General features: G+C 38.5%; 1 long non-coding RNA gene across 8 annotated transcripts in view; it reads left to right on the top strand.

Moving 5' to 3' along the window:
- The window catches only part of LOC118525249 (uncharacterized), a 98794-nt gene extending 76406 nt beyond the window's left edge, over positions 1-22388 (top strand). For 3 of the 8 annotated variants that reach the window (XR_013444518.1, XR_013444511.1, XR_013444512.1), the window contains 5 exons: positions 3410-3563; positions 16508-16662; positions 17335-17611; positions 19372-19586; positions 20528-22388. This is a non-coding gene — a long non-coding RNA (uncharacterized LOC118525249). Of the gene's footprint in view, positions 1-3409; positions 3564-16507; positions 16663-17334; positions 17612-18558; positions 19587-20527 lie in introns of all 8 variants that reach the window. The other 5 variants (XR_013444514.1, XR_013444516.1, XR_013444515.1 and 2 more) reach the window with 5 other exon arrangements.
- The last annotated feature ends 631 nt before the right edge of the window (positions 22389-23019 follow it).

Here is a 23019-nt window from a genome sequence, read left to right as displayed (position 1 = left end):
GGGTGGCTCAGTCGGTTATGTGTCTGCCTGCAGCTCAGGTCATGATCCCAGGGTCCTGGGATCGAGCCCCATGTCGGGCTCCCTGCTCAGCAGGGAGCCTTCCTCTCCTCACTCTCCCACTCTCTCTCTGTTAAATAAATAAACAAAATCTTTTTAAAAAAACTGTAAAAAGCAATTAGCCCTCCATAACGTAGATGATCCTCATCCAATCAGGTGGAGGACTGAATAGAACAAGAAGAAAGCTCTCAAAATATTTTATAATAAAGCAGGATGGTTGCTGTTTGTGTTTTCCCAGCTTTCCTTGGCCAGCATGGTTACCATGGTGACTCAGTGACCGCTGTGGAACTTGGTACAATCTGAAAATACATTTATAATTTTTGCCTGAATCACTTATTTTTCTTTCTTTTTTTTTTTTTAATTTTTTTATTGTTATGTTAATCCCCATACATTACATCATTAGTTTTAGATATAGTGTTCCATGATTCATTGTTTGTGCATAACACCCAGTGCTCCATGCAGAACGTGCCCTCCTCAACACCCATCACCAGGCTAACCCATCCTCCCAACCCCCTCCCCTCACTTATTTTTCTAATAGCGGTTAAGTGTTGCTTTTATAATGCTATCATTCTTTCTAGATTAATAATTTAGCATTCAAATGTTGGGTAGAGCTTTTCCATTTACTTCTTTTTTTTTAATTTTCTTATTGTTATATTAATCACCATACATTACATCATTAGTTTTTGATGTAGTGTTCCATGATTCATTGCTTGTGCATAACACCCAGTGCTCCATGCAGAACGTGCCCTCTTTAATACCCATCACCAGGCTAACCCATCCTCCCACCCCCTTCCCCTCTAGAACCCTCAGTTTGTTTTTCAGAGTCCATCGTCTCTCATGGTTCGTCTCCCCCTCCGATTTCCCCCCTTCATTCTTCCCCTCCTGCTATCTTCTTCTTTTTTTTTTCTTAACATATATTGCATTATTTGTTTCAGAGGTACAGATCTGTGATTCAACAGTCTTGCACAATTCACAGCGCTTACCATAGCACATACCCTCCCCAGTATCTATCACCCAGCCACCCCATCCCTCCCACCCCACCCCCCACTCCAGCAACCCTCAGTTTGTTTCCTGAGATTAAGAATTCCTCATATCAGTGAGGTCATATGATACATGTCTTTCTCTGATTGACTTATTTTGCTCAGCATAACACCCTCCATTCACTTCTATCATTTACTTATTTATTCATGTATTTATTTTCTTAGTATGACTCATGGATTCCTATTTTGCTCAAAGATTTACCCTCTGATATTATAATTATATATTTTGATGCTCACATTGTCACAGAATTGGGCAGTGTTAGCTCCTTCAAATTGGCTTCTGTGTCCATATGTTGCCTCCCTTGAATTCCCTGAGAATGTACTTTGCTTTGTGAGCCTGAGGATTTCCCAGTCCGTGGAAAGAAAATAATGTTGCCAACCTCAGAGCAATGCTTTGAACATTTAAAGACTAAAAGTTTAAAAATAGCAACCTATACTATGTGGCAAGAAGAAAGCTCTCAAAATGTTAGTTGCCCAATCCAGTTTTACCTCCTTCATTTTGTCAACCTGCTGCCTCTGACATGAACATGATAGCATGAGTACCAGAGAGAATACTTGGACATGGAGCAGCAAGTAGGGAAGAGCCCACATTTCCATGATGTGAGAGCTTCAGTGTCTGCTGTGTGTGGGAGGAGGCTGGGGGATGGAGCTGGGGAAGAAGCACAGCATCACTGCAAAGCTTCCAGTGACCTAAGTAGGGATAAGCAAGCACATGCTCATCCCTTTCCCCTGTGTTTCATGTGCTTTCCGTTCCCCTCACTTTCCCCTCTATCCCATGTGCTGTCTGATCCCCTGACTCTCTCTTCTAGTAGGTCAGCAGAGAAAGGTGTGGACTCTGAGCTTCTGAAATAGGAGCCAATAGAGAAGAACCAAGTGTGACATTCAGTGAGCACTAGATGATGTCGAAGAGGAGCTCATGGCTAAAGACTTCCACCTTAAAAACATGTTCATAAAAAGAATCACACACCTTTATTTTTTGAAAACCAAGGAAGAATTAGCTGACAGAAACTCAAAGTAGCCCTTAACCTTGTAACTTTCTTGTGAGCTGGAGTCTCTCAGAATAAAAAGATGCATGAAGTGGCAGGGGTGCAGCAAGGATCATTCTTGTCTGAGCTGGGATCCCATTTATGTTTGAAACTAGAGGAAATATGGAGCATGAGGGAGTGAGTTACCTGGAAATAGCTATTTTTGATGGCTAAATTTCTTTGTGTCTGACTGTAGTAGTGAAAATCAGAGAAAGAGGGAAAACTGAAGCTAGTGATAATATGCAGTACTTAGCAAAATTTCAATCTGTGTAAAAGCATTGTTGATTATACCAAATTATGTGTAGTCAGCCTGACTACTAACCACACAGTAAGCTCTTTTCTTGGAATCCAAATACCCTGAATTTTACCTTTAACTTCGTGTCACTGTTTTTAGAGCTTTCTTTACACAAATAATGCATTTTTATTGTGGAAAATGTAGCAATTATGGATAAGCAAAGGGGGGCTCCCTGTTTGGTTCATTTGGATCCTATAGAATGACATACAGAGCAAATGTGTCAAGACCTTATTCAAATAAACTCTTTTCAGAGTGGATACCCAGAGCCAGCACAGACTTAGCAAACCTTATATATTTCTTAATACTATCCAATACAAAAACCAGTGATGCTGAACATGCCAGATTTTCAAGTGCCTTTGGGATTATCAAAGGCAGGTTAAATAATGCAAGGTCTTGATCTGGAGTTCAGAATATATCAAATCCATTGACAAATCAGTGGTGCTCTACTGTATATGGATACTCAATAGAAGAGATGACCTTATTTTCCAGTTATTCTGGATAATAGACAGTTTACATATATAAGAAATGAGAGGGGACAATTGCTGGTAGATACAAGTTAAGGGTTGCCCAGGAATAATTTCATCTGGATCAATATCCCAAGGAAGAGGCAGGGTGCCATTTCTGTACCAAGAGGTGAATGGAATTTGCCTGTTGAATGCTGTAATCAAAAACAAACAACACTTCACTTTACAGATTAAACTATCCTGTTTTCTCTTAAAAAACTGAATTGACTGTGTGTGTGTTTCTTGTGTTTCTATGTCCCTTCTGGCTCTACTACCTCCTACACATACTCATGGTTATAGTTTATTTATTTTTTTGGGGGGGGTGAACTTTACTGTATGTAAATTTCACCTAAAAAAAAGAAAGAAGGCGACAGTCGCACATCAGTGGGTCCTGTTGGTTATAGTTGAAACTCAGTAAAGACCAGCATCAGATCTCCAATTCAGGGTTAGACATCCCAGAAAATTTGTTTTTTTTTTTTTTAATTCTAGGCAAGTGATGGATACAGAGGGATTGTTCCAGTTAAGTGAAAATCCAGAAAGCTGGCTGATCCCATGAGGTCAAGCTCCAATCTCCATCCTCCCTCCCCTGTGTGGAGCCCCCTGGTCTGAGACTCAGAGCTGCCATCCTGGATCTCACCACCAGGTGACATCACATTTGTCTCCATTTTTGTTATTCTTTTTTTATGAAAAGGAGTGCATTACGAAGAGTAAAAAATATCACAAAATAGCTATGATACCAATTCTGCTTGGAAAATTCATATGTATATTAAAGAAGATCCATTTGCTTTTGACCCCAAACTACATCGTGTGTATTGATTTATCTCTTGCCTCATCACTGTCAGCTGATGTACAGTGTGGACTGGGCAAATGTTCCTTACCAGGGAATAGGGCATTCTCCCTCCATTACCCCAACATTGTATAGGCTGCCCGACCTTCTCCCGCCCCTTTTCACCCCCTGTTCATGACAAAGGACACAGCTTCCCAGATCCTGCTCAGATTCCCTGTCCTCTCAGTCACCTACCCCTTGTTCTACCCAAAACCACCCTTGAAATACCTGCCACCATCTTCCAAGGTGCACCACTGCTACCAGGTGTTTCATCTGCAGGCACCAAAGTATATGTTTTCACGATATTCTTTTACACCCAGCAGTTTTTCCAGACAGAATTAGAGTCATTTTTCGTAAGTTTAATGCCTGGGATTTTGGAAGATTATTATTTTTCTACTCTTTGCAGAAGCTTCAGAGAAAAGTTTGATGTTAGTGGTACTTTGGTGCCACCTTGTGACAAAACTCTGAACAGTAGCTTGAACATGTCTGGGAAGGAAAGTGGGAGGGAGGGGCTCTGACCCAAACTCACCAGACTGAACTTTCTGGAAGTCAGGATGAAAATGATAGAATTCTTTGGGTACAGCGTATTGATGGCTTTCTCTGGACATTTTATACAAATGGAATCATACAATATGTTGTCTTTCGCATATTGAGCGTCTTTCTCTTGGCTTAATGTTTTCAAGTTTCAAATATTGTAGAATGTATCAGTATTTCATTCATTTTTTTGGCCAAATATACCACATTTTATTTACCCATTCATTAATAGGCGGACATTTGAGTTGTTTCTGCTTTTGGCTATTATGAATAACGATGCTATGTACATTCCTATACTAGTTTTTATATAGACATATGTTTTCATTTTTCCTGACTGTGTGCCTAGGAGTGAAATTGTTGAGTCATTTAGTAACTCTCTGTTGAACTGTTTGAGGAACTGCCAGACTGTTTTCATAACCCTGACAGTGTTGAGGCGTGCAGGCATAGTCTGTCGTTCTTCTTCTGATTGGACTCCTGTTATGGGTTTTGAGAAAGAATACCGTAGAGTTGAAGTGCCCTTCTGTCACTTCATATTTAGGAGGACATGATACCCACATGACATCACTTGATAACTGGAGATGCTGACCTTCATCACAGGGTTAGGGTGGTGTTTGTCTAGTTTCTCCAGTGTACAGTAACTATTTTCCATTCACCTATTCTATTCTCTGAAGTTAGTCACTAAGTCTGTCCTGCCCTCAGGGGTGGGAGTCAGATATGGTTCACCTCATGGAGGCAGGGTATCCACATATATTATTCGGAGTTATTTAGTTTATATCATGGAATCCATTTTTGTTAATTCAAACATTTATATATGTGTCAATATGGATTCATGTATACATATTTTCTCAGGTTTTTTCAAATGGCTACATCCCAAAAGAAGGTCTAGTATCATGATTTCTTTGGTGTAGAAAATGGATTTTGACTGAACACCCAGGAAACTGCAAAAGAGTTCCCTAACTTTGCCATTATATATCACTACCATGGTATTGTCTAAATATGGTATGTTAGACAATGCTTTCAGATAATATATTTAGCCATGGCAGAGTTTGGAATGACATTATACTTTCATATGATTTTATTCCATGATTGATTTCCTTGAAAAAGAAATAAAAACATATGACAGAGTTTATTGAAATGATGATAACAAATTCTTGCTAACATGCATAAAACATATTTACAAAATCCATTCAATGAAGCAAAATTATAAGCTATGTCAGAGAAAATGTGTGCTTCATTTGAAAGCCCATTGTGAAAAGCACAGTACTTCAGTTATCTGACTCCTACTCTATGGAAGGTATTTTACAACTCTAGCTTTTATGTAGTTGATCCCATTGTAATATAATCCTTGTCTTACCCAAGCAATTGAATTCTGATCTGGGGATAGGAGATCCTTCCCTTTTGGGGAAATAGTTGTTTGCATCCTTTGAACAATCATTTTAACATTATAGATATGTACATGTGATAAAGAAGTGGCCGTTAAGTTGGTAAGTGTAATTTCCATGGAAGCATGGGGGAACATGGCCTAGTTATATAATGCATGAAGACTGAGTTGGAGAGAAGGTGCATGGAGATGTAAATTGAGTATGGAGATTTTTCTTAGAATTTTGGTGCAAAGGTGAAAGTATATGTAAAGAGGAGAGTCACGAGAGTTGTGGAGAGGGGCCCAGAGCATTAAAGCATATTTGTAAATCATCAATTATAAGAGACTTACGCAGGCTGAAATCTTAAAGGGAAGGAGCTATCTCTTCTTTGATTCAACATCTGAATTTACCACTCCACCCTTTCCACACTTTACTTGTTTCTATTCTGGAGAAGTCTGATTCTTAACTAAAAGGATGGTATAGAGTTTGGTATTAATGCCCGGTAAGTAGATGAATGGATGAATAGATGCAGGAGGTGTCTAACATGTCCTGGGAAATCACCGATTTTTGCATCTTAGGACAAAGCTCTTCAGGCAGCTAATGAACCTGTGGTATTGGGTGGTTGAGAGGCTGCAGCTTCTCAGGATTCAGCAACTGATGGCTGCAAGATGGGAGGCATTTCAAGTGTGAAGGACCAGCCTGAGCATTGCAGTTGCTATAGAAACCTGACATCATTGTGGGATGTTAATGGTTTTTTAATAGAGACAGATACGTCCTGGGAAGAAGAGCATGTCTGCCTTCAGGTGGTTGGGACTCATCTGGGAGAGGGGGTCTCGGTGATGGGGGCTGAAATGCCCCGAGGTGTGAGTAGACAGCAGGATTCAGTTCCAAGTCACCTCTTTCTGACTTTGGGATGTGGTGCCCTGGTTGTTACTTACGGAAAGCCATTGGGGTCCCATCTGACCCCAGTGACTGTGGGTCCTGCTCCAGGGGTGTCCTGGAGCTATTTTTCTTCCAGTTCAGGAGCATGGGAGGTAAGACGGGTAATGACTCTGAGCCCCGAGTCCCCCTTTGTACAATGGGGATGAGAATGCTTCATCCACAGGGTCACTGAGAACAGTCAGTGATGCACAGGAGCAAGCCCATGGCCCTGTGGTTATTGTGGGATCATGAATGCCTGTATGAATTAAGGACACTTCTTATTCCTTTTCAACTTTATTGTTAGGGGATAGATAAGGAAAGGAGAAAAAAAAGGGCTCTGGTGGAAAATCCATTAAAATGTGATTGTTAGGACTATGACCCATTGTAGCAGTGTCAATGACACTAAGTTAGTGTCTAGCATGGTGCTGGGCACATAATTACTCCAGGAAAACATAGTGAGTGCTGGATCTGTCTCTCCCTGTGCAGCTCTTCATGCTGGTGGTCAAGCTCACATCAGGGGCCTAAAGGAGGTACTTTCTGAGGATCTGTGTCCTGATGGTTTCTGAAGCTACTATTTCAGATTCAAGGACAGTGGTCATCAAGAAACCCCATCACCTTACATCCCATGTGGGATATGATGTCTGGCATGGGTGACTTTATAGCTGAAAAAAAGCAGTTGTGTATGAGCTCCTCTGACAGTAGATTAGTTTTGATTTCCTATAGTTTTACATGAAAAGAATTATAAAGTTGCATTTTATTTTCATGTGGCTTGTTACATTCAGCCATTGATTGATTGATTGTTCTGAATTATCTTTTATTTTTACATGCATATGTGGAACATTATTTATGAATACTTGGGAAATACTTTCTTGAATATTTGGTATATAATACCTACTAGAAGAAAGTTTGTATCTGGGAATCATAGATTTTCAATTCTTTTTTGAATCATGAATTATCCATTTGATATGCACTGAAGTAGAAAAACACACAGAATTATCTTCAGATTTAGGATTATACTAAATATATGATAAGTGAATATAACAAGTTGGAGTTATTAAACTCTCCCAAGAAGTGACAATTGAAATAATATTTTTTCCCTTTTGTAAAGCAAAATTTTGTACTTTGATGATATAAACCAAAACATAGAAATGAGTTGTGTTTGTTTGCTACATACATATTTATTTTTTTCTATTATTATTATTATTATTATTATTATTATTTTATGTTAGTCACCATACAGTACACCATTAGTTTTTGATGTAGTGTTCCATGATTCAGTGTTTGCATATAACACCCAGTGCTCCATGCAATACGTGCCCTCCTTAATACCCATCACCAGGCTAACACATCCCCCCGCTCCCCTCCCCTCTAAAACCCTCAGTTTGTTCCTCGGAGTCCATAGTCTCTCATGGTTCATCTACCCCTCCGATTTCCCCCCTTCATTTTTCCCTTCCTTCTCCTAATGTCCTCTATGCTATTCCTTATGTTCTACAAATAAGTGAAACCATATGATAATTGACTTTCTCTGCTTGACTTATTTCACTTAGCATAATCTCCTCCAGTTCCATCCATATTGCTGCAAAAGTTGGGTGTTCATCCTTTCTGATGGCTGAGTAATATTCCATTGTATATATGGACCACATCTTCTTTATCCATTCATCTGTTGAAGGACATCTCAGCTCTTTCTATAGTTGGCTATTGTGGACATTGCTGCTATAAACATTTTTTAAAAATTTTATTATGTTATGTTAGTCACCATACAATACATCATTAGTTTTTGATGTGGTGATCCACAATCCATTGTTTTTGTATAACACCCAGTGCTCCATGCAGTATGTGCCCTCCTTAATACCCATCACCGGGCTAACCAATCCCCCCTCCCCCCTCCCCTCTAAAACCCTGTTTGTCTCTCAGAGTCCATAGTCTCTCATGGTTCATCTCTCCCTCCAATTCCCCCCTCATTTTTCCCTTCCTACTCTTAATGTCCTCCCTGCTATTCCTTATGTTCCACAAATAAGTGAAACCATATGATAATTGACTTTCTCTGCTTGACTTATTTCACTTAGCATAATCTCCTCCAGTCCCATCCATGTTGATGTAAAAGTTGGGTATTCATCCTTTCTGATGGCTGAGTAATATTCCATCGTATATATGGACCACATCTTCTTTATCCATTCATCTGTTGAAGGGCATCTCGGCTCTTTCCACAGTTTGGCTATTGCAGACATTGCTGCTATGAACATTGGGGTGCATGTGGCCCTTCTTTTCACTACATCTGTGTCTTTGGGGTAAATACCCAGAAGTGCAATTGCTGGGTCATAGGGTAGCTCTATTTTTAAATTTTTGAGGAACCTCCACACTGTTTTCCAAAGTGGCTGTACCAACTTGCATTCCCACCAACAGTGTAAGAGGGTTCCCCTTTCTCCACAACCTCTCCAACATTTGTTGTTTCTTTCCCTGTCCATTTTTGCCATTCTAACTGGTGTAAGGTGGTATCTCATGTGGTTTTGATTTGAATTTCCCTGGTGGCTAATGATGATGAACATTTTTTCATGTGTCTGTTAGCCATTTGTATGTCTTCTTCAGAGAAGTGTCTTTTCATATCTTCTGCCCGCTTTTTGACTTGATTATTTGTTTTTTGGGTGTTGAGTTTGAGAAGTTCTTTATAGATCATGGATACCAGCCCTTTATCTGTAGTGTCATTTGCAAATATCTTCTCCCATTCTGTGGGTTGCCTCTTTGTTTGGTTGACTGTTTCCTTTGCTGTGCAGAAGCTTTTTATCTTGATGAAGTCCCAAAAGTTCATTTTTGCTTTTGTTTCACTAGCCTTTGGAGATGTATCTTGAAAGAAGTTGCTGTGGCTGATGTCAAAGAGGTTACTGCCTATGTTCTCCTCTAGGATTTTGATGGATTCCTGTCTCACATTGAGGTCTTTCATCCACTTTGAGTTTATCTTTGTGAATGGTGTTAGAGAATGGTGGAGTTTCATTCTTCTGCATGTGGCTGTCCAATTTTCCCAGCCCCATTTATTGAAGAGACTATCTTTTTTCCATTCCATGTTTTTTCCTGCTTTGTCAAAGATTATTTGACCATAGAGTTGAGGGTCCATATCTGGATTCTCTATTCTGTTCCATTGGTCTCTATGTCTGTTTTTGTGCCAGTACCATGCTGTCTTGGTGATCACAGCTTTGTAATATAGCTTGAAATCGGGCAACATGATGCCCCCAGCTTTATTTTTCTTTTTCAACATTTCCTTGGCGATTCGGGGTCTTTTCTGATTCCATACAAATTTTAGGATTGTTTGTTGCAGCACTTTGAAAAATGTCATTGGAATTTTGATCGGGATGGCATTGAAGGTATAGATTGCTCTGGGTAGCATAGACATTTTAACAATGTTTATTCTTCTGATCCATGAGCATGGAATATTTTTCCATCTTTTTGTGTCTTCTTCAATTTCTTTCATGAGTGTTTTGTAGTTCCTAGAGTATAGATCCTTTACCTCTTTGGTTAGGTTTATTCCGAGGTATCTTATGGTTTTTGGTGCTATTGTAAATGGAATCATTTCTCTAATTTCTCTTTCTACAGTTGCGTTGTTAGTGTATAAGAAAGCAACTGATTTCTGTGCATTGATTTTGTATCCTGCCACATTACTGAATTGCTGTATGAGTTCTAGTAATTTCGGGGTGGAGTCTTTTGGGTTTTCCACATAAAGTATCATGTCATCTGTGAAAAGAGAGAGTTTGACTTCTTCTTTGCCAATTTGAATACCTTTTATTTCTTTTTGTTGTCTGATTGCTGTTGCTAGGACTTCTAGTACTATGTTGAACAATAGTGGCGAGAGTGGGCATCCTTGATGTGTTCCTGATCTTAAGGGAAAGGCTCTCAGCTTTTCCCCATTGAGGATGATATTCTCTGTGAGTTTTTCATAGATGGATTTTATGAACTTGAGGAATGTTCCCTCTATCCCTATACCCTGAAGAGTTTTAATCAGGAAAGGATGTTGTATTTTGTCAAATGCTTTTTCTGCATCAATTGAAAGGACCATATGGTTCTTCTCCCTCCTCTTATTAATGTGTTCTAGCACATTGATTGATTTGTGAATGTTGAACCACCCTTGCATCCCGGGGATAAATCCCACTTGGTCGTGGTGGATGATCCTTTTAATGTATTGTTGGATCCTATTAGCTAGGATTTTGTTGAGGATTTTGGAATCCATATTCATCAGGGATATCAGTCTGGAATTCTCCTTTTTGATGGGGTCTTTGCCTGGTTTGGGGATTAAGGTAATGCTGGCCTCATAGAATGAGTTTGGAAGTTTTCCTTCTGTTTCTTTTTTTTTTTTTTTTTTAAGATTTTATTTATTTATTTGACAGAGAGAGAGAGATAGTGAGAGCAGGAACACAAGCAGGGGGAGTGGGAAACGGAGAAGCAGGCTTTCCGCTGAGCAGGGAGCCCGATGCGGGGCTCGATCCCAGGACCCTGGGATCATGACCTGAGCTGAAGGCAGACGCTTAATGACTGAGCCACCCAGGCGCCCCTGTTTCTATTTTTTGAAACAGCTTCAGTAGAATAGGTATTATTTCTTCTTTGAATGTTTGGTAGAATTCCCCAGGGAATCCATCAGGCCCTGGACTCTTGTTTTTTGGGAGGTTTTTGATCACTGCTTCAATCTTGTTACTGGTTATTGGCCTATTCAGGTTGTCAATTTCTTCCTTTCAGTCTTGGCAGCTTATAGGTTTCCAGGAAGGCCTCCATTTCATCCAGTTTGCTCAGTTTATTGGCATATAGTTGTTGATAATAATTTCTAATAATTGTTTCTATTTCCTTGGTGTTAGTCGTGATCTCTCCCCTTTCATTCATAATTTTATTAATTTGGGTCCTTTCTCTTTTCTTTTGGATAAGTCTGGCCAGTGGTTTATCGATCTTATGAATTCTTTCAAAGAACCAACTTCTAGTTTCGTTGATCTGATCTACTGTGTTTCTGGTTTCTAATTCATTGATTTCTGCTCTAATTTTAATTATTTCTCTTCTAGTGCGTGGCTTAGGCGTCGTTTGTTGCTTTTTCTCTAGTTCTTTAAGGTGTAGAGTTAGTTGGTGAATTCGGGATTTTTCTATTTTTTTGAGTGAGGCTTGGATGGCTATGCATTTCCTCCTTAGGACCGCCTTTGCAGTATCCCATAGGTTTTGGACCGATGTGTTTTCGTTCTCATTGATTTCCATAAATTGTTTAAGTTCTTCTTTGATTTCTTGGTTGACCCAAACATTCTTGAGCAGAGTGGTCTTTAGCTTCCAAGTGTTTGAATTTCTGCCAAATTTTTTCTTGTGTTTGAGTTCCAGTTTTAGAGCACTGTGGTCTGAGAATATGCAGGGAATAATCTCAATCTTTTGGTATCGGTTGAGACCTGATTTGTGACACAGTATATGGTCTATTCTGGAGAAAGTTCCATGTGCGCTCAAGAAGAATGAGTATTCCGTTGTTTTAGGGTGGAATGTTCTGTAAATATCTATGAGGTCCATCTGGTCCAAAGTATCATTCAAAGCTCTTGTTTCCTTGTTGATTTTCTGCTTAGATGATCTGTCCATTGCTGAGAGTGGAGTATTGAGGTCTCCTACAATTAACGTATTGTGATCAATATGACTCTTTATTTTGGTTAACAGTTGGCTTATATAGATGGCTGCTCCCATGTTGGGGGCATAGATATTTACAATTGTTAGATCTTCTTGTTGGATAGACCCTTTAAGAATGATATAGTGTCCTTCTGTGTCTCTAATTACAGACTTTAGTTTAAAATCTAATTTGTCTGATATAAGAATTGCTACCCCAGCTTTCTTTTGAGGTCCGTTGGCATGGAAGATGGATCTCCATCCCTTCACTTTCAGTCTGGATGTATCTTTAGGTTTAAAATGAGTCTCTTGTAGACAGCATATGGATGGGTCCTGTCTTTTTATCCAATCTGCAACCCTGTGCCGTTTTATGGGAGCATTTAGGCCATTCACGTTGAGAGTGATTATTGAAAGATATGAATTAATTGTCATCATTTTGCCTGTGAAGATGTTGTTTTTATAGATAGTCCCTGTAAATTTCTGTTGTATATCACTCTTGGGGTCTTTCTCCTTTTATAAAACCCCCCTTAATATTTTTTGCAGGGCTGGCTTAGTGGTCAGATATTCTTTCAGTTTCTGCCAGTCTTAGAAGCTCACATCTCTCCATGCATTCTAAATGACAGCCTTGCTGGAGAAAGTATTCTTGGCTGCATGTTCTTCTCATTTAGTACCCTGAATATGTCTTGCCAGGCCTTTCTGGCTTGCCAGGTCTCTGTGGATAGGTCTGATGTTATTCTGATGTTCCTCCCTCTGTACGTAAGGAATCTCTTCTCCCTAACTGCCCTTAAGATGGTTTCCTTGGTTCTAAGTTTTGCGAGTTTTACTATTACATGCCGGGGTGTTGGCCTGTTTTCCTTGATCTTGGGAGGGGTCCTCTCTGCCTCTAGGACACGAATGTTTGTTTCTTTCCCCAGATTAGGGAAGTTCTCAGCTACGATTTGCTCAAATATATCTTCTAGTCCTCTCTCTCCACCCCCTCCGGGATTCCAATAATTCTGACATTGGAACGTTTCATGGTGTCACTTATTTCTCTGATTCTATTTTCATGGATTCTGAGTTGTTTTTCCCTGGCCTCCTCTTTTCCCTTTTTATCTATTAAATTGTCTTCCAGGTCACTAATTCGTTCTTCTGCTTCACTTACCCTAGCTGTTAGATTATCTAGATTAGATTAGATCTCATTGATAGCATTTTTAAGTTCTGCCAATTCAGCTTTCATTTCTTCCCTTAGAGACTCTATGTTGCCATTAATTGATTTCTCCATTGTAGCTATTGTCTTCACAATTGCTAGCCTGAATTCCATCTCCGACATCTTGGTTATATCTGCATCCATTTGTAAATCTGCTGCATAAGTCATAATCTCTGAGTCTTTCCTGTTTTGGGGGTTCCTCCTCCTAGTCATTCTGTTGATGGGTGGTTGAGGGAATGTATAGAGTCCAAATTATTGACCACAACCCAAGGAAGATGCACCTGTTTTCTAGGGACCTTAGGGTTGCTGGCCTCTTGTTTTCCCAGCCTGTCTTCTGGGGGAGGGGCCTGCTGCACTGTTACTCGGGCAACCCTGTTTGAGCAGAGTTGCCCTGCCCCCTGTGGCGAGGGATGGGCTCAGGGAAAATTGGTTTTTTGGGGCTTTTGTTCTCTGGCGGCTTTCCCTGGTGGCTTTCCACGTCTTTTCGGAGAGTCAGAGCAAAAGATTCCTCTCTGCCTCAGAGCAGAGAGATCGCAATCTCTTCTTCAGTGAGCTCTCCAGGCCACACTATCTCCGTTTTTGTCTGTGCTGCTATAAACTGCAGTCCGGGTTTGTGTGCCCCTCAGCAGCGCTCCCAGTCCTTGCCTCCAGGTCGGGCTAGTCTCTGCCCTTTGTGCTTCTAGAACTGCCAGCCGCCCCCAGGTCACCCGCGTGGCTGGGCACTCCAGTTTCTGTCCTGGGGGCTGCCCTAAAGTGCTTTCCCTGCCACTACCAGTCTGCGAGTCTGTTCCCCGTCCCCAGTGTAGGAGGTTATCGCTCACCAGTGGTGTAGGATCCCCATGGCCAGGCTCCCTCCCCCTGCCGTTTATCCTCCGATATCTGCCCGCAGAATCACGGCTCCCCATTTCGTGCCTCGAAACCAACCGCCTGCGATATTCTGTTTGTAGAGATCCAGATCTATCTTCTTACATCTCAGGCTGATTTTGTGGGTGTTCAGAGTGGTCTGGTAGATATCCAGCTCAATTCCGGGGACCAGTTGGAATAGGGTCCCCTACTCCTCCTCCATCTTTTCTCATTTGCATTTTTGACTCCTTTCACGTAGCTTACTATTTTCAAGGTTCATCCATTTTATTTTTATTTGCTTATGTATTTTTTATGTATTTACTTATGTACTTAGTAATTTATTTATATAAGTATATATGTATGAATGTATGTATGTATTTTATACCTTGCAGGCAATTCTTAAAAGTGGAGTTTGAGGATGGTGGTTCTTTGGCGCCATCTTGTGGCTACAGCCTGAACTACTGCTTGAATCCTAAGGAATAGGAAAATCGGAGGGATGGTCTCTGACACAAACCCACCACACAGAACTTGCTGGAGTTCAAAATGCAAAGTGGGGAATTCCTTGACCAAACCATATTGGTGGGCACTCTCTGGACCCTACTAATAAATGGAATCAAACAATATGTGGTTTTTCCATTTTTGACATCTTTCACTTAGCTTACTATGTTCAAGGTTCACCCACTGAATTGTTATTTATTTACTTATGTATTTATTTATATATTCATGTATGTATGTATGTATGTATGTATTTTACACCTTGCAGGCAATTTTTGAGAGTGGAGTTTGATGATGCTGGTTCTTTGGCGCCACCTTGTGACAAGAGCCTGAAGTGCTGCTTGAACACAAAGGAACAGGAAAATGGGAGGGATGGTCTCTGACACAAACCCAGACAGCAGACAGCAATTTCTCAGGTTAAAATGGAAAGTGGGGAATTCCTTGACTAAACCATTACTGGAGGGCTCTTTCTGGACACTACATATAAATAAATCATTTTATAGACAAATATAGACATATTTGTGGTCTTTTGCATTTTTTACTTTCAATTATCATACTATTTTCAAGGTTCATTCACTGTATTTTTATTGATTGATTGATTCATTTATTTAAATAATAATTTACTTATTGATTTACTTACTTATTTATTTATATATTATACTCCTTGCAGACTGTTTCTGAAAGTGGAGTTTGATGGTGGTGGTTCTTTGGCGCCAAATTGTGGCGAAAGCCTGAACTGCTGCTTGAACCTTAAGGAAGAGGAAAATGGGAGGGATGGTCTGTGACACAAACCCACCACACAGAACTTGCTGGAGTTTCCATTTTGAAATGGAAAGTGCAGAATTCCTTGACTAAACCATATTGGGGTGCTCTCCCTGGACACTACATATAAGTCTAATTATACAATATCTGGTCTTTTGCATTTTTGACTCCTTTCACTTAACGTTATATTTTCAAGGTTCATCCGTTTATTTATTTATTTATTTATTTATTTATTTATTTATTTTACACCATGGAGACAATACTTGAGAGTGGAGTTTTATGATGGTGGTTCTTTGGTGCCCCCTTGTGGCAAAAGCCTGAACTGCTGCTTGAAGGAACAGGAAAATGGGAGGGATGGTCCGTGACCCAAACCCACCACACAGAACTTTCTAGAGTTCAAAATAGAAAGTGGGAAATTCCTTTACTAAACAATATTGGTTGGCTCTCTGTGGACACTACATATAATTGGAATCATTTTTATAGACAAATGTAGACATATTTGTGGTCTTTTGCATTTTTGACTCCTTTTGCTTAGCTTACTATTTTCAAGGTTTATCCATTTTATTTTTTATTTATTTACTTATGTATTTCTCTATGTAGTTATGTATGTATGTATGCATGTATGTATATATTTTACACCTTGGAGGCAATTCTTGAGAGTGGAGTTTGATGATGGTGGTTCTTTGCGCCACCTTGTGGCAAAAGCCTTAACTGCTGCTAAAACACTACAGAACAGGAAAATGGAAGGGATGGTCTGTACACAAACCCGCCAGACAGATCTTTCTCAGGTTAAAGTGGAAAGTGTGGAATTTCTTGACTAAAGCATATTAGAGGGCTCATTCTAGACATGGCATATAAATGGAATCATTTTTCTAGGCAAATATAGACATATTTGAAGTCAGTTGCCTTTTTTGTCTCCTTTCACTTAGCTTAATATTTTCAAAGTTCATCCATGTTATTTATTTATTTAGGTAGTTAGTTAGTTAGTTACTATCTTGCTTATTTACCTATTTATGTATATGTATATATGTATGTATGTATTTTATCCTTTACAGAAAACTCTTGAGAGTGGAATTGATGATGGTGGTTTTTTGGCGCCACCTTGTGGCAAAGCCTGAACTCCTGCTTGAACACTAAGGAACAAGAAAATATGAGGGATGGTCTGTGACACAAACCAACGAGGCAGATTTTCTGGAGGTCAAAATGGAAAGTGGGTAATTCCTTGTCTAAACCATATTGGTGGGCTCTCTGGACACTACATATAAATGGAGTCATTTTTATAGACAAATATAGACATATTTGTGGTCTGTTGCATTTTTTACTTCTTTCACTTAGTCTAATATTTTTTAGGTTCATTCAGTTTATTTATTTATTTTGTTAGTTACTTACTTTCTTGCTTTTCATTTACTTACTTACTTATTTACTGATGCATGTATATATGTATGTATGTATGTATGTATGTATTTTATACCTTGCAGAAAATACTTGAGTGGTGTTTGATCAAGGTGGTTCTTTGGTGCCACCTTGTGGCAAGACCCTGAAGTGCTAATTGAACACTAAGGAACAGGAATATAGGAGGGATGGTCTGTGACACAAAACCACCAAACAGAACTTTCTCAGGTTAAAATGGAAAGTGTGGAATTCCTTGACTAAAGCATATTGGAGGAATCTTTCTGGACACGACATATAAATGGAATCATTTTTATAGACAAATGTAGACATATTTGTGGTCTTTTGCATTTTTGACTCCTTTCAATTAGCTTACTATTTTCAAGGTTCATCCACTGTATTTTTATTGCTTGATTCATTTATTTACATAATAATTTACTTATTGATTTACTAATTGATTTACTTAATTATTTATATATTATACTCCTTGCAGACTGTTTTTGAAAGTGGAGTTTGATGATGGTGGTTCTTTGGCACCAAATTGTGACGAAAGCCTGAACTGCTGCTTGAACCCTAAGGAAGAAGAAAATGGGAGGGACGGTCTGTGACACAAACCCACCACACAGAACTTGCTGGACAAAATGGAAACAGAGGAATTCCTTGTGTAAACCATATTGTTGAGCTCTCTCTGGATGCTACATATAAGTGGAATCATACAATATCTGGTCTTTCGCACTTTTGCCTCCTTTCACTTAGCTGAATATTTCAAGGTTCATCCATTGTGTTTTTATTTATTTACTTACATATTTATTTATTTATGTATATGTATGTATGTATGCATGTATTTTCCACCTTGCAGGCAATTCTTGAGAGTGGAGTTTGAGGATGGTGGTTCCTCGGCGCCACCTTTTGGCAAAAGCCTCAACTGCTGCTTGAATGCTAATGAATAGGAAAATGGGAGGGATGGTCTGTGACACAAACCCACCAGACAGAACTTTCTCAGGTTAAAATGGAAAGTGGGGATCCTTGACTAAACATATTGGAAGGCTCTTTCTGGACACAACATAAAAATTGAATCATTTTTATAGACTAATATACACATATTTGTTGTAGTTTGTATTTTGACTCATTTCACTTAGCTTACTATTTTCAAGGTTCATCCATTGTATTTTTATTGATTGATTGATTCATTCGTTTGTTCATTCATTCATTAATGTACATACTAATTTACTTATTAATGTATTATTTATTTATTTACTTATTTATTTATATATTATACACCTTGCAGATAATTCTTGAAAGTAGAGTTTGATGATGTGGTTCATTGGCGCCACTTTGTGGCTGAAGCCGGAAATGCTGCTGGAACCCTAAGGAACAGGAAAATGGAGGGATGGTCTGTGACACCAACCCACCACACAGAACTTTGTGGGGTCAAAATGGAAAGTGGGGAAATCCTTGACTAAACCATATTGTTGGGCTCTCTATGGATACTACCCATAAATTGAATCATTTTTAGAGACAAATATAGACATATTTATGATCTGTTGCATTTTTGACACCTTTCACTTAGCCTAATATTTTCAACATAAAACCAGTTTATTTAGTTAGTTAGTTAGAGAGTTACTTACTTTCGAGGTTTCTTACTTACTTATTTAATGATTCAATTATTTATTTATTTATTTATTTATTTATTTATTTATTATTTTACACCTTGCAGAAAATACTTGAGAGTGGAGATTGATGATGGTGGTTCTTTGGCACCACATTGTGGCAAAGGCCTGAACTGCTGGTTGAACACTAATGAATAGGAAAATGGGATGGATGGTCTGTGACACAAACCCACCAGACAGAACTTTCTCAGGTTAAAATGGAAAGTGGGGATCCTTGACTACACATATTGGAAGGCTCTTTCTGGACACGACATATAAATTGAATCATTTTTATAGACAAATATAGACATATTTGTGGTCTTTTGTATTTTGACTCCTTTCACTTAGCTTACTATTTTCAAGGTTCATCCATTGTATTTTTATTGATTTATTGATTGAATCATTCATTCATTCATTCATTCACATACGAATTTACTTATTAATTTGCTTATTTATTTATATATTATAGACCTTGGTGACAATTCTTAAGAGTTTAGAATGGTGGTTCTTTGGCGCCACCTTGTGGTAAAGTCGGAACTGCTGCTTGAACACTAAGAAAATGGTAGGGGTGGTCTGTGACACAAACGCACTGGACAGAACTTTCTCAGGTTAAAATGGAAAGTGGGTAATTCCTTGACTAAAGCATTTTGGAGGGCTCATTCTATACATGGAATATAAACGGAATCATTTTTATAGACAAATATAGACATATTCGTGGTCTTTTGCTTTGTTGATGCAATTCACTTAGATTACTATTTTTTGGCTCATCCATTCTACTTTTATTGATTAATTAATTGTTTCATTCTTTCATTAATTCATTTACTTACAAATTTACTTTTTGAATACTTATTTATTTACTTATTTATTTATGTATTATACAGCTTGCAGAATTCTTGGAAGTGAAGTATGATAATGGTAGTTCCTTGGCACCACCTTGTGGCTACAGTCTGAACTGCAACTTGAATCCTGAGTAACAGCAAAATGGGAGGGATGGTCTGTGACACAAACCCACCAGACAGAACTTTCTCATGTTAAAATGCAAAGTGGGGAATTCCTTGACTAAACCATATTCATGTGCTCTCTCTGGACACTACATGTAAGTGGAATCATACAATATCTGGTCTTTTGCATTTTTGACTCCTATTAGCTGAATACTTTCAAGGTTCATCCATTTAATTAATTAATTTATTTATTTATTTTATGTCTTTATTTATATATATTACACCTTGCAAAAAATACTTGAGAGTGGTTTGATGATGGTGGTTCTTTGGCGCCACCTTGCTGCAAGATCCTGAACAGCTGCTTGAACACTAAAGAACAGGAAAATGGGAGGGATGGTCTGTGACACAAACCCACCACACAGAACTTCCTGGAAGTCATACTGGAATGTGGTCAATCCCTTGACTAAACTATATTGTTGCGTTCTCTCTGGACACTACACATAAATGGAATCATTTTTAGAGACAAATATAGACATATTTATGACCTGTTGCATTTTTGACTCCTTTCACTTAGCCTAATACTTTCAAGGTTCAACCAGTTTATTTAGTTAGTTACTTACTTTCTAGCTTTCCTATTTACTTACTTATTTACCAATTCATTCCTTCATTCATTCATTTATGTATGTATGTATGTATTTTACGCCTTGCAAACAATAGTTGGGAATGGAGTTTGATGATAGTGGTTCTTTGGCGCCACCTTGTGGCAAAAGTCTAAACTGCTGCTTGAACACTAAGGAACAGGAAAATGGAAGGGATGCTCTGTGACACAAACCCACCGCATTAAACTTTCTGGAGTTCGAAATGGAAAGTGTGGAATTCCTTGACTAAACCCTATTGGTGGGCTTTCTCTGATACTGCATATAATTGGAATCATTTTTATAGAAAAATATACACATATTTGCGGTCTATTGCATTTTTGACTCATTTCACTTAGCCTACTATTTTCCAGGTTCATCCAATGTATTTTTATTTACTTACTTATGTATTTATGTACTTATATATGTAGTTATGTATCTATGTATTTTACACTTTGCAGGCAATTCTTGAGTGTGTTTAATGATGGTGAATTTTTGGCGCCACCTTGCGGCAAAAGCTTAAACTACTGCTTGAACGCTAAGGAACAGGAAATGGGAGGAATGGCCTGTGACACAACCCCACCACACAAAACTTTGTGGGGGTCAAAATGGAAAGTGGGGAATTCCTTGACTAAACCATATTGGTGGGCTCTCTCTGGACACTACATATAAGTGGAACCATACAATATGTAGACTTTTGCATTTTTTCTCCTTTCACTTAGCTGAATATTTTCAAGGTTCAACCATATCATTTATTTATTTATTTATTTATTTTATGCCTTGCAGAAAATAGTTGAGAATGGAGTTTGATGATGGTGGTTCTTTGGCTCCACCTTGTGGCAAAACTCTGAACTGCTGCTTGCCCACTAAGGAACTGGAAAATGGGAGGGATGGGCTGTGACACAACCCCACCACATAAAACTTTCTGCAGTTCGAAATGGAAAGTAGGGAATTCCTTGACTAATCCCTATTGGTGGGCTTTCTCTGGATACTGCATATAATTGGAATCATTTTTATAGAGAAATATAGACATATTTGTGGTCTTTTGCATTTTGACTCCTTTCACTCAGCTTACTATTTTCAAAGTTTATCCATTGTATTTTTATTGATTTACTTATGTATTTATGTATTTATTTATGTATTTATGTATGTATGTACGTATATATTTTACACTGTGCCAGCAACTCTTGAGTGGAGTTTGATGATGGTCGTTCTTTGGCGCCACCTTGTGGCAAAAACCTGAACTTCTGCTTGCAAATGAACGGGAAAATGGGAGGGATGGTCTGTGACACAACCCCACCGCACAGAACTTTGTGGAGGTCAAAATGGAAAGTTGGGAATTCCATATTGCTGGGATCTCTCTGGACACTACATATAAGTGGGATCATACAATATGTGGTGTTTTGCATTTTTGTCTCCTTTCACTTAGCTGAATATTTTCAAGGTACATTGATTTTATTTATTTATTTATTTATTTATTTATTTATTTATTTTGTACTTATTTATTTATATATTATACAGCTTGCAAAAAATACTTGAGTGGAGTTTGATGATGTTGGGTCTCTTGCGCCACCTTGTGGCAAAAGACTGAACTGCTGCTTGAACACTAAGGAACAGGAAAATGGGACGGATGGTCTGTGACACAAACCCACCACATAAATCTTTCTGGAGTTCAAAATGGAAAGTGGGGAATTCCGTGACTAAAGCATATTGGAGGGCTCATTCTAGACATGGCGTATAAATGGAATGATTTTTATATACAAATACAGACATATTGTGGTCTTTTGCATTTTTAACTCCTTTCACGTCACTTCTTTTTTAAGGTTCATCCATTCTGCATTTATTTATTGAATGATTGTTTCATTCATTCATTCATTTACTTCCATGCTTATTTACTTATTAATATACTTACTTATTAATTTACTTATTTATTTATATATTATACAACTTGCAGAATTCTTGAAAGTGGAGTTTTATGATGGTGGTTCTTTGTTGCCACCTTGTGGCTACAGTTTGAACTGCTGCTTGAATCCTAAGTAACAGCAAAATGGGAGGGATGGTCTGTGACACAAACCCAGCAGAGAGAACTTTCTCATGTTAAAATGGAAAGTGGGGAATTCCTTGACTAAACCATATTCGTGCGCTTTCTCTGGACACTACATATAAGTGGAATCACACAATATCTGGTCTTTTGTATTTGTGACTCCTTTCCATTAGCTGAATACTTTCAAGGTTCATCCATTTTATTTGTTTATTTATTTATTTAATTTTTACTTCTTTATTTATATATTATACACCTTGCAAAAAATACTTGAGAGTGGAGTTTGATGATGGTGGTCCTTTGCGCCACCTTGTGGCAAGATCCTGAACTGCTGCTTGAACACTAAGGAACGGGAAAATGGGAGGGATGGTCTGTGACACAAACCCACCACACAGAACTTCCTGGAGGTCAACCTGGAAAGTGAGCAATTCCTTGACTAAACCATATTGGTGGACTCTCTCTGGACCCTACACATAAATGGAATCATATTTGTAGACAAATACAGACATTTTTATGATCTGTTGCATTTTTTACTTCTTTCACTTAGTCTATATTTTCAAGGTTCAACCATTTTATTTATTTAGTTAGTTACTTACTTTCTAGCTTTCTTACTTATCCATTTACTGCTTCATTCATTCATTCATTCATTCATTTATAATTGTGTATTTTACACCTTGCAGAAAGAGTTGAAAATGGAGTTTGATGATGGTGGTTCTTTGGCGCCACCTTTTGCCAAAAGTCTGAACTGCTACTTGAACCCTAAGGAACAGGAAAATGGGAGGGATGCTCTGTGACACAAACCCACCACATAAATCTTTCTGGAGTTCAAAATGGAAAGTGGGGAATTCTGTGACTAAACCATATTGGTGAGCTTTCTCTAGATAATGCATATAATTAGAATCATTTTTATAG

The sequence above is a fragment of the Halichoerus grypus genome, chromosome X, assembly GCF_964656455.1.
Source record: "Halichoerus grypus chromosome X, mHalGry1.hap1.1, whole genome shotgun sequence".
Lineage (NCBI taxonomy): Eukaryota > Metazoa > Chordata > Mammalia > Carnivora > Phocidae > Halichoerus > Halichoerus grypus.
Note: the sequence above shows the minus strand (reverse complement) of the source record. Positions and strands in the feature narration are given on the sequence as shown.